This window comes from Zalophus californianus, chromosome 8, assembly GCF_009762305.2.
Source record: "Zalophus californianus isolate mZalCal1 chromosome 8, mZalCal1.pri.v2, whole genome shotgun sequence".
NCBI lineage: Eukaryota > Metazoa > Chordata > Mammalia > Carnivora > Otariidae > Zalophus > Zalophus californianus.
The window spans coordinates 93472681-93483469 of NC_045602.1; the positions used below are offsets into that span (position 1 = coordinate 93472681).

At 39.8% G+C, this 10789-nt stretch overlaps 1 long non-coding RNA gene across 1 annotated transcript; it reads right to left on the reverse strand.

The window, feature by feature from the left end:
• Positions 1-1075: 1075 nt before the first annotated feature.
• LOC113938746 lies at positions 1076-10552 on the reverse strand. The gene is made up of 4 exons (XR_003524957.1): positions 10414-10552; positions 5976-6120; positions 2484-2581; positions 1076-2400 (listed from the first exon to the last, which is right to left on the reverse strand). It is a non-coding gene; the product is annotated as an uncharacterized LOC113938746 (long non-coding RNA).
• Between the last annotated feature and the right edge of the window lie 237 nt (positions 10553-10789).

Below are 10789 nucleotides of genomic sequence, written 5' to 3' on the forward strand. Positions count from 1 at the left end.
GCCCCTCCCTCTCTGGATCCTTACTTTTAAAGGCTGTAAACCTGGAAGATCATGTTGTGATTGAGTCCAATTATGTGGTTGAAAAGTAAGAGAAGGCAATGCTAACATTGCTTTCGTAAAGATCCCAGGATTACAAACTGGTAATGTTATGTCCGACAGGAATTTTTCCATTCTGGATTGTTTTTTTTTTTCTTTCTTTTTGTTCCCCCATTTATAGGACACACATGTATGCCATAATATTACCTTCATGGATTCTGATAAAGCTGGTCTTAAAAGCAAATTGATTTCATTAAACATTCTAACACCACATCAATTTAAAAGGTTCTTCAGACTTTGCAGGCATGAAAGTTATTCAAATAGAATTTCTATGAATATTGTAATGTGTGTTTAGTAATGGTTGCCATGAAGCTGTTCTTGGCTGTGCCAGGCACTAAAAACATACTTTTACATTAAATATCAATATTTTAGAGCTTTCTGCTGAAAATTTCAGTGAAGTCTGTTTCTAAAATGTATGTTGTGTCAAGTCTTAGTAAAAGTAACACAATATGCCCACGTCACTTTGTACACAATTCAAGCTTTTAATAAGCCTCAAAATATGTACCCTTTCTGCATAAATAATTTGGTTGCAGTGTGAATAGCCACCAGAACCAAAAATAGACATGATCATATGGTCACTCTGAGGCACAGGAGGAGTGTGTTTTAGGTTTTTATTGTGTACCTTCTATACTGCTTGAATGTGTATTTCTACATGCGTACCAAAGCTTTCACAATAGTAACTCAACAATGGTAGTGAAATGGTTGCCTTTTCAAATATACAGTTGAGCAGAAAAATAGAAAGCAACAGTTTGAGACATAAAATTCCCCACTATTCCAAATGTTTTTTATGTGAATGAAAATTCCTCCCTTTTATATGGCTTCAGAAAATTAAGGATAATTCTAACTAAAACCTTTTTAAAAATTGGATTTTCAGTTCTTTTTTAAAAATTTTTTAAAGGTTTTATTTATTTGACAGAGAGAGCACAAGCAGGGGGAGCAGCAGAGGGAGAGGGAGAAGCAGGAGCCCTGCTGAGCAGGGAGCCCGATGTGGGACTCGATCCCAGGACCCTGGCATCATGACCTGAGTCGAAGGCAGATGCTTAACCAAGTGAGCCACCCAGGTGTCCCGGATTATTGGTTCTTAATGATTTCAAACTCACCATATAATTTAGTACACCCTCCAAACATAGCTAATGCTACTTAGATACAATTTAAAGAAAATCGCCCTTTTCTATTTTTTTCACCCTTTTCTTTTAATGGGTACCCTCTTCCCCCACAGCCCCTGCCCCCAAGACCAGGAAGGTGGTCTCCAGCCTACTAAAAGTAAAGCAGTGCCCCCTCCTCCCTCTCCACTGGCTGTCCCATGGCCTTCTCTGGATCCCTCAGCCACACAGGCCTGATGTCGTATGTCATATTTCACTTCTTTCTTCCCCACATTCACAGCACTGAACCCACTTTCTCAGCCCACTCCTGTCCCAAGTCCAGGCCTTTACCACCACAGATCACAATCTGCTTTCTTGAAGAAAAGAAGGGCTACCCATATTCCCAGAACTGAATATATGTGAAGCACCTAGAGCAGTGCCTATTTGCCATGGACATTTGATACATAGTTGTTTCCCTTGATATTAATTTTCTTTTTGCCATCAGTATTATTATCTGAATGCTGAGTACTGGCTTTGAAGTGCCCCCTCTGCGATCAGCTAATCTGAGTTTAGCCCAGACTTCCTTTTGCGATGATGGAGTCATTACTCAGAATCTCTACCTCTGCCTTCCTTCATCTATAGAATAGGGATAGATCAAGGATGGGGATAGAGGTGACCTAGTCCCCAGGAGCCCTGGGTGCACTAAATGTGATTATGAATGTAGAACCTTTTGCGAGGCTCTGGTTAAGCAACTTCTCAATGAATGTCAGTCATATTACTTTATCAACTACCAGCTGGTCTTCTCACCTTCAGTTTTTTTCTCAGTCCTGGTTGGCTTTACAAATTGTTTCAAATAAATTTTCATAGATCCAAATTTATACATTCTGGCTTTAAACAGTTGAATGTCTCCTCACTATCCATACAATAAATATCCATACAATAAAATACAAGTTTTGTGTCTTGGCTGGGAGGCCTTCCCCACTTTTCAGCCATTCTGCTCACTGCTGGCCTCCATAGACTTCTGCCTTAGCCCAAAAAGTTTTCTCATCTACCCTAAAATTCAGCACCTCTTGCCTGCTCTGGTGCCCAATTTCTAAATTTTCTTTAGACTGATGGTGGCATTGGTCCTTTTTGTCCATTCCACTCTTCAGCCAGGCTGGCCATGACTCACTAGGATCTGGAGACCCCCTCATGGTAGGCCCTCAATCAGTGTTTGCTTGTGCTGTTGAAACAAGATGAGAGAATGCTGTAAAACCCACAAAGTATGGTGGAAGCTGAAGGTGTTAATTAAAATGTTGCTCTTACATAGGTTATTCAACACTGTCTTGATGAAAGAGCTCTGAAGTACAACAGTCGATCCCGGATCCTTGCAGGGGATCCACCTTTCTCCCTGGCTTTGGTCACTGAATGAAACATTTTTTTTTAATTTAAATTTTATTTAGTGAACATACAGTGCAATATTGGTTTCTGGAGTAGAATTCAGATTCTACTGGAGTAGAATTCAGATTCATCACTCACATACAACAGCCAATGCTCCTCACAAGTGCCCCCTTAGTAACCATTACCCATCTAGCCCCTCCCCTACTCCCTCCATCAACTCTGTTTGTTCTCTATCATTAAGAGTCTCTCATGGTTTGTTTCCTTCTCTCCTGTTTTTTTTTTCCCCTTCCCATATGTTCATCTGTTTTCTTTCTTAAATTCCACATATGATTGAGATCATATGGCATCTATCTTTCTCTGAGTTATTTCACTTAACATAATAAACTTTAGCTCCATCCACTTCATTGCAAATGGCAAGATTTCATTCTTTTTGATGGCTGAGTAATATTCCATTGTGTGTGTGTGTGTGTGTGTGTGTGTGTGTGTGTGTAGAGCATCTTTTTTAATTTAAATTCAATTAGCCAACATATAGTACATCATTAGTTTCAGACAGATGTAGAGTTCAGTGATTCATCAGTTACAATATATATAACACCCACTGCTCATTACATCATGTGCCCTCCTTAATGTCCATCACCCAGTTACCCCATCTGCCACCCACTTCCCCTCCAGCAACCCGGTTTCTTTCCCATAGTTAATAGTCTCTCATAGTTTGTCTCCCTCTCTGATTTCTTCCCATTCCATTTTTCCCTCCCTTACCCTATGATCCTCTGATTTGTTTCTTAATATTCCTCATATGAGTGAAAATATATAATTGTCTTTCTCTGACTGATTTATTGCATTCAGTATAATACCCTCCAGTTCCATTCACATCGATGTAAATAGTGAGATTTCATCTTTTCTGATGGATGAGTAATAATTCCATTGTGTGTGTGTGTATATATATATATATATATATATACACACACACCACACCTTCTTTATCCATTCATCATTCAATGAGCATTTGGGCTCTCTCTATAGTTTGGTTATTGGTGATAATGCTGCTATAAACATCAGGACGCATGTACCCCTTCTGTATTTTGGTAAACTTTGGGTAAATACCTAGTAGTACAATTGTTGGATTATAGGGTAGTTGTATTTTTAACATTTTGAGGAACCTCCATACTGTTCTTCAGAGTGGCTGCACCAGTTTGCATTCCCACCAGTGTCACTGAATGAATCTTAAATGTTTAACCTGTGGGGGATCTAGTTTAATATGCTCAGCTCTCCTGGAGGAATTACTGTGGCTGGAGTGAGAAGCACTCTTTAACAAGCTCTGGACCAACTTTACAAACAGTAATCAGTTTCTGAAATTAAAATGCACACATCTTCCAAGCTCCTCCAATGTCAGTATCCAAGTGAATCTTAAAACCTCATAACCAGGTTGTATCAGCCATTGTGTATCTTGATTTCTGGAGTTAAGACAGTTTGAACCAAAGAAAACACCAGTAGGTTTCCTACTGTGCTTTCAGTCAGGATTGGGGATATTCCATGACAGAATGTCCATGAGATGAATATAAAGTTCTTTTGCACACATCTCTAACTGCATTTTGCAGTACACCAGTGTGTGCTTACTTTTACCCAACCAAACAAAGAGACATTTCATCATCAGGGAAAACTATTCAATTTTCAATTTGTATTTCAATTGGTAGAATCAATTAAGGTAGGAAGAATCCGTTTTGGATAGTTCTATATTATAATTTTTTGAAGCAATTTTATGGTTTTACATCTTGCCAGGCCAATGAAACCTGCCAAAACAACTGTATTTGGAAACTTTTTGTTGAAAAGGACACTTTTAAATTATTTTTTCTTTGACTTTGTGTTTTGAAATTATCTTAGACTTTCAACAAATTACAAAAATAGCTCAGAGTTTCCATCTGCCCCTCCCCACCAAGGTTAACCTGTTACATAATGACAAGCAAAACCAAGAAATTAACATTGGAACAATAGTCCTAAGTTCAGATATCATTTGGATTTCTCTGGTTTTCCCTCTCATGTCTTTTTTGGGTCTAGGACCCACTCCAGGATCCCACTTTCCATTCAGTTGGGCTATTCTTCAATCTTCCCTTGTCTTTCATGACCTTCACATTTTTAAAGAGCACTGATCAGTTACCTTGTAAATGTCTCCATTTGGGTTTGTCTGATGTTTTCTCATGAGATGTAATTGTGCGTTTGGGGCAAGAATATCACAAAAGTAATGTTTGGCTCCTCTCAGCACATGATGCCAGGAGTACATAATGATGTGTCTTATCACCGATGACGTTAAACCTCATCATTTGGATAAGGTGATGTCCACCTGGTTTCTCCACTGCAAGGTTACTATTTCCCCCTTCGTCATTAACAAGTATCTTAGAACATGCAGATATCCAATTTCTCTTTAAACTTTTGCCCTCTGATTTTGGCATCCAGTGAGGGACCTTACTTATTGTGATTATTACTGTGGGGTGGCTTCATGGTGATTTTGCACTTCCCTCTTTCACAGGGACACTTTTGAATAGATGTGTAGGCATTTCAAAACAAAGTTCATGTATTTGAGAATTTCTTCCCAATATTAACTTCCAAAGATATTAAAAGCTATCTTCAGGGTCTGCTCTGTGTATCTACTCCCCTCCTCTTACCCCAACTGTGATTTCTCCTAGTGGAAATTTGGTCTTACTGAATCAAACAAAAGTAACCTCAAAAATGAAATAACTAATGATATAATGTATGGTGATTAACATAATAAAATTATATTTAAAAAATGAAATGCTACAAAAGTGACATTGCGAATAGAGAGGGTGGTAGAAGGAAGTGGAAGTGTTGATGCTGAACAACCAATCCCAGGACTCACCTCTCCACTGCATTTTTATATCTTTTTGGGAAACGCGCAAATTTAAAATGTGCTATTGGGTATTTATTTTAGTGTTATTAACACTATTAACTGAAAACTTCTTTCAAAGGATATAGCAGCTTGTCCTCAAAACAACTGAGAAGGCACCAAAGTGGCCCCAAACTTCTGCTTTGCCCTGTTTCCAGGATAGTTCTGAATATTAATGTTCAAGTAAAATATCTTATTCTTGATTGTTTTCAGAGAAGAAACATGGTCAAGGGGTGAGGGTTGTTTGCCCAGAGATGGGGGGACAGGAAAGCAATCTTCCACTCTAAAATATAAAATGCATTATGAGAAAGAGCTTGTTATAATGAGTCAAGGCTGCCCAAGACCTGAGTTACTCAAACCCCACAGGTAAAGTAAAGGTGGCTCTGACTACAGTGAGTAGACATTTGGAAAAAAAGGAGATTGAGAAAAGGGTTGTTCAAAACATGACCTGCCCAGCTCAGTTGGAATCCAAAGTCTTGATTCTGCAGTAATCCCTTCACTGTCAGAATGGTCCTTACCTGTCTGGGTAAGTTCTCATATACCAGGAGAGAAGTGATGAGGTGCCGATTTTACCTCCAGCCTCTTGAAGGGCTGTCTTTATCATCTTTGTCATGAGGGGTGGTGAGGTCACAATGAGTCAATTTAGGCGACAATTGCTCATCACTATTTAAAAGAAAATAAATTTTAATAATCAAAGTTCCCATTTATTTAGAATTTACTATATTCAGGCACTGTTTCAAGTGCTTTGTATGTATTAAGTCATTGAATCCTTACAACAACCCTAGGTAGTAGGTATTACTTAGTGCACCCATTTTACAGATGGGAAAACCACATCATGGTTTAAGGGAAGGTTTAAGTTGCTTGCCTGAAATTACACAGTAAGAGGCAGACCTGAGATTCAAGTCCATGATGCTACCTTAACCTTCCTGTTCTACTAGCCACAAAATAAGTGGCTCATCAGTTGGTATCACCTTAAAGGGAAATGTTATCTTTTGTATTGTGAAATATCAGTGGATGCTTGGAAGAAGCACCACTATCACCATCTATGACTCGAGTCCAGTGTTAGCTGTTAGAATTATATCTCATGGCCACCCTACATGCCTATCAGACAGCTCCTCTGGTCACACTGAAGGCATGAAGCAAAGGTGCATCTTCATACCTGAATGCAGGCTTACCTGAAACACAACTACCTTCCCTACCCCCGGGCTTTCCATCAGGGAGGGGCCATGGGATCAGAAAAGATCCATTTGTCATCTGTACCCTGTGTTCTGGCCTGCACCAGACAAAGCCAATATCAGCTAACATGAGGGCTCTTTTAATGAAAAGTACACCCCAAAGCAGACAAAGGGTCCTTTAATCTTACCTTGGTAATTATGGACAAGAGTAGGTCAAAGCAATGCTACTATATGAGACTGTAGTCTTTGGAAGAAAACCAATAGCCCCTGTTGTGACTAGGTGTGTTTTCTCATAGGTGAATTTGAGGGGAGAGCAGCTGCAGCACCACTATCAAGGAGTAGAAATGGGAAGGGAAGAGCCCACTGTGTGTCCCCTAGCCCCATGGGACCACTACCTGGGGGGACCACACTCTCAGAAGCAGCAGAGCCCCAGGCAGGGAAGATCCCTCTAACACCCCACTGAAGGAGCCGCTAGAGTTTGAAAAAAAGAAGGAGGGATTGAAATCTAAGGAGGCAAGTGTCCTAAGGGAGGCAGGGGAGAAGGAGACTAAAGACAGCAATTAGAGGAGGAAAGGGAGATGGGGGAGAGGGTTGCCCTGTCCTACCCTTCAAAGAGTCGGTATAAATATCACCTAGATTTCTACTCATGTTTCTTTCTAAGTTTTCATTCCTCCCAGAGTAGTGGTTTTCTGAGTGTCAGGGGAAAGCAAGATCATTGAATTAATTCCATATTATATACAGAACATTCCACCACAGAGAGGTGCCAACTCTGTGCAAGAATCTACCCCCAGCCTGAGCACCACACCCCCAGTTCTTACTATTTTTCATGAGCTTCTTTTCATCATCAATATTAACTCAGATTTCTTTACACTGTCTCTCACGTGCACAGGGTCACCAGTAGCTTTGGGTTTGGGTTTGTTGGGGTGGAGTAGGGCAGCGCAGTGACATTCTTTGTATGTGTGACCAATTTCTAATCCAAGTGTTCTGGTCACATATTGCTGCATAACAAATCAGCCCAAAATGTAGTGGCATAAAACACCATTTGATTCTGCTCACAGAGTCTTCCGGTCAGGAATTCATCAGGGCTCAATAAGGACCACCCATCTTTGCTCCTCAATGTCTGGAGCCTCAGGTGGTCCAAACTGGGATTGGAGCCACTGGTGCTGGAAGACCCCTTCAGAGAGGGCTTCCATTGTTGATGTGAAATCTGCTGTAACACTAACTACCAGTACTTTGTGGGTGGTCTCACTTTTCTCTCTGGCTGCTTCTAAGATCTCTTGGTTTTTGGGTTTTTGCAGGTGCACTACAATGTACTTAAGTGTGTTTTCTCTTTTATCTACCTCAGTAGACAAGGATTGCATTATCTGTACCTGTGGGTTAATATCTCTTGTCAGTTCTAGAAAGTTCTCAGCCACTATCTCTTCAAATATTACATCTAATTATCTCTTGTCTCTTCTGGAATTCTGATTGGATGTCTATTATATCCACCCATTTTATCCTTCATATAGTATCTCTTGTTCATATTTTCTGTTTGTTTCTCTGTGCTGCATTTTGGGAAATTTCTTCAGCTCTATCTTACACTTTACTAATTTTTAATTAAGTGTAAACTTCAGTTTTTAGCTCATCCAATAAGTCTGGGTTTTTTTCCGACTACATTTTATTTATTTATTTTTAAAGATTTTATTTATTTATTTGAGAGAGAGAGAATGAGAGATAGAAAGCACGAGAGGGAAGAGGGTCAGAGGGAGAAGCAGACTCCCCGCTGAGCAGGAAGCCCGATGTGGGACTCGATCCCGGGACTCCAGGATCATGACCTGAGCCGAAGGCAGTCGCTTAACCAACTGAGCCACCCAGGCGCCCCCCGACTACATTTTAATTTCTAAAATTTCTAATTGGTTCTTTTTCAAATCCATCCTGTAATTTTTTTGTTCTCTTATTATTTCTTCATTTTTGTGATTCTTTTTACATAGTCTTTCTATATTCTGCATGTGAAATTTCAGTATCTGACATTCTCAGGTTTAAGTCTGCTATTGTTTCTGCTAACTCACTCATGGAGAATTTTTTCTTTGTGTTTGGTAATCTTCAATTTTAAGCTTGATTTTAAGCTATTTGATCCTTTAATGTGTAAAAGAACTAAGAGCCTAAATTGAATCTTCTTTTCTCTAGTTCATACTAGAGAATTGATACTGGAGTAATTGATCCTGCAGAGATTCAGGGGTACTAAAGACCTGGGATCACTTGCCCCACCTTCAAAGGTCCCCAGCTTAATCCTGGATCTCAAGGTTTCTTCCCATATCCTGTCAACATACACGTACATACCCCTTAACCTTGGAAATGCTGATAATACCTTCTGTGTATATGTGTATATGTAGATGGCTTATTCTCCACTCTGGTTTCAGCTCGCTGTTGTTTTGCTTCCTACCTCCATCAGAAGTTTCCCTTGCATGTTACAAGCCCAGCAAAGATCTCATTGTTCACAGGAGAAGGGCCCTTCAGGAACCTTGGTCCACCATATTGCCCAGAGTGGAGATCATTTATATGTTTCTGTATCTCTGGTTCACACATTGGATAACACTGTACAATACCATATAGGGAGTGTGTGTGTTCACATACACCATTGTTGAGCAAATATTCACTCTCTCCTTCCCAACAGAAGTTTCTTCCCCTTTCTGATGTTAGACTTGGCTATATGACTTTTATATTGGCTTTGGCCAATGGGACATAGGCAGAAATGACAGTGTCCCAGTTCCAAGCAGATGTTTGAAAAGATATTTCAGTTTTCTGCCACTACTTTTGAACTCCTGCCTGTTGCCATAAGAGGTGTCCAAGGTGGCCATTGCTCTTCATTCTGAGTCCTAGAATGAGAGCTACACAAAGTAGTGTTAAACCCCATAACCTGGGTAAGAGCCACTGCAGCTGAACCATAGATCTAGAGCAAGGAAAATATGTATTTGTTGTTGTGAACCTCTGAAATCTGGGAATAATTTGTTAAGTTACATTATCACAGAGAAGATGAATAATACAACATGTATGTGTGTTTGAAATAGCATTGTCCTTTGTATGTATGTAGAGTGAGGTGGGGTCATAAACAACTATTTTTTATACATATATATATATATGTATAAAAACAACTTTTAGAATCCAGAGTGGAAGGTGGTATTTGTTCATGGTGAGGCCCCTTCCTTTGTTCTAGGTGGGCCCATTTCAGTAATGCCCTTCTAATCAAACTGATATGAGGCAGGAAAATACTTTTTTCACTGTTACTAAGTGAAGCCTCTCAGAGTGAGATATGAAATATCATGTTTAATGCTGAAAAGTTTGTCTTTATTAGAACACACACCATTTCCACTAATGCCATCAAGACTGACACTGGATCTTTTGTTTCCTGGGACTTGAGAACATGGACACAGAGAAGGAAGACCAAGTGGAGGAGATTCCAGTTTTGCTAGACTCAGAGGGAATCCAGGGTGAAGGACCATGGCCCAGTGGACCATAGGAATAGTAGCAGCTTATAGTCCTTTTCAAGCCTTCCTTTCCTGTATTATAGTTTCCTACATTTCCTTCACAAAAGTTTGCAAGCATTTTAAGTTAGTTGTGTCAGCCTTATTTTCTATTGCTTGGGCATTGCTTTCAGTCCACCCTTTAGGACAAAACATCCTTGGCGAGACTGTTACATGATGGAGAAACAACAATAAGATAGACGGAGGGGATAGATGTCGAAGTCCCATGTAGGCAGCACCAAGTGACCACCAAGCTGCATTTGTAGATTTTGACAACATACCTGGGAATTCTTAGGAATGCAAAGAAAAAGGAACCAGTGAAAGGCAAGGACACTTCAGCAGGTCCTGAAGATGGGATCTTGGACACTTCTAGTCAGTATTAAAGTTTCTTGCTTTATTTATCTTTTAATGTCTTTAAAGTTGAATATTCACTAAAAAAAAAGACACATATGATAAGTTAATGGCTTGATAAATTTCTGCAAAGTGAACACATGCATCAAACCAGCATCCAGATCAATAAAGACAACATTCCCAATACCCCTAAAACCCCAGCCCTTTTCCAGTTGCCACCTGCCCAAGGCTAACCACAATCCTGACCTGTAACAGCAGAGATTAGTCTTGCCTGTTTTTGTACTTTATATAAATAGAACTACACAG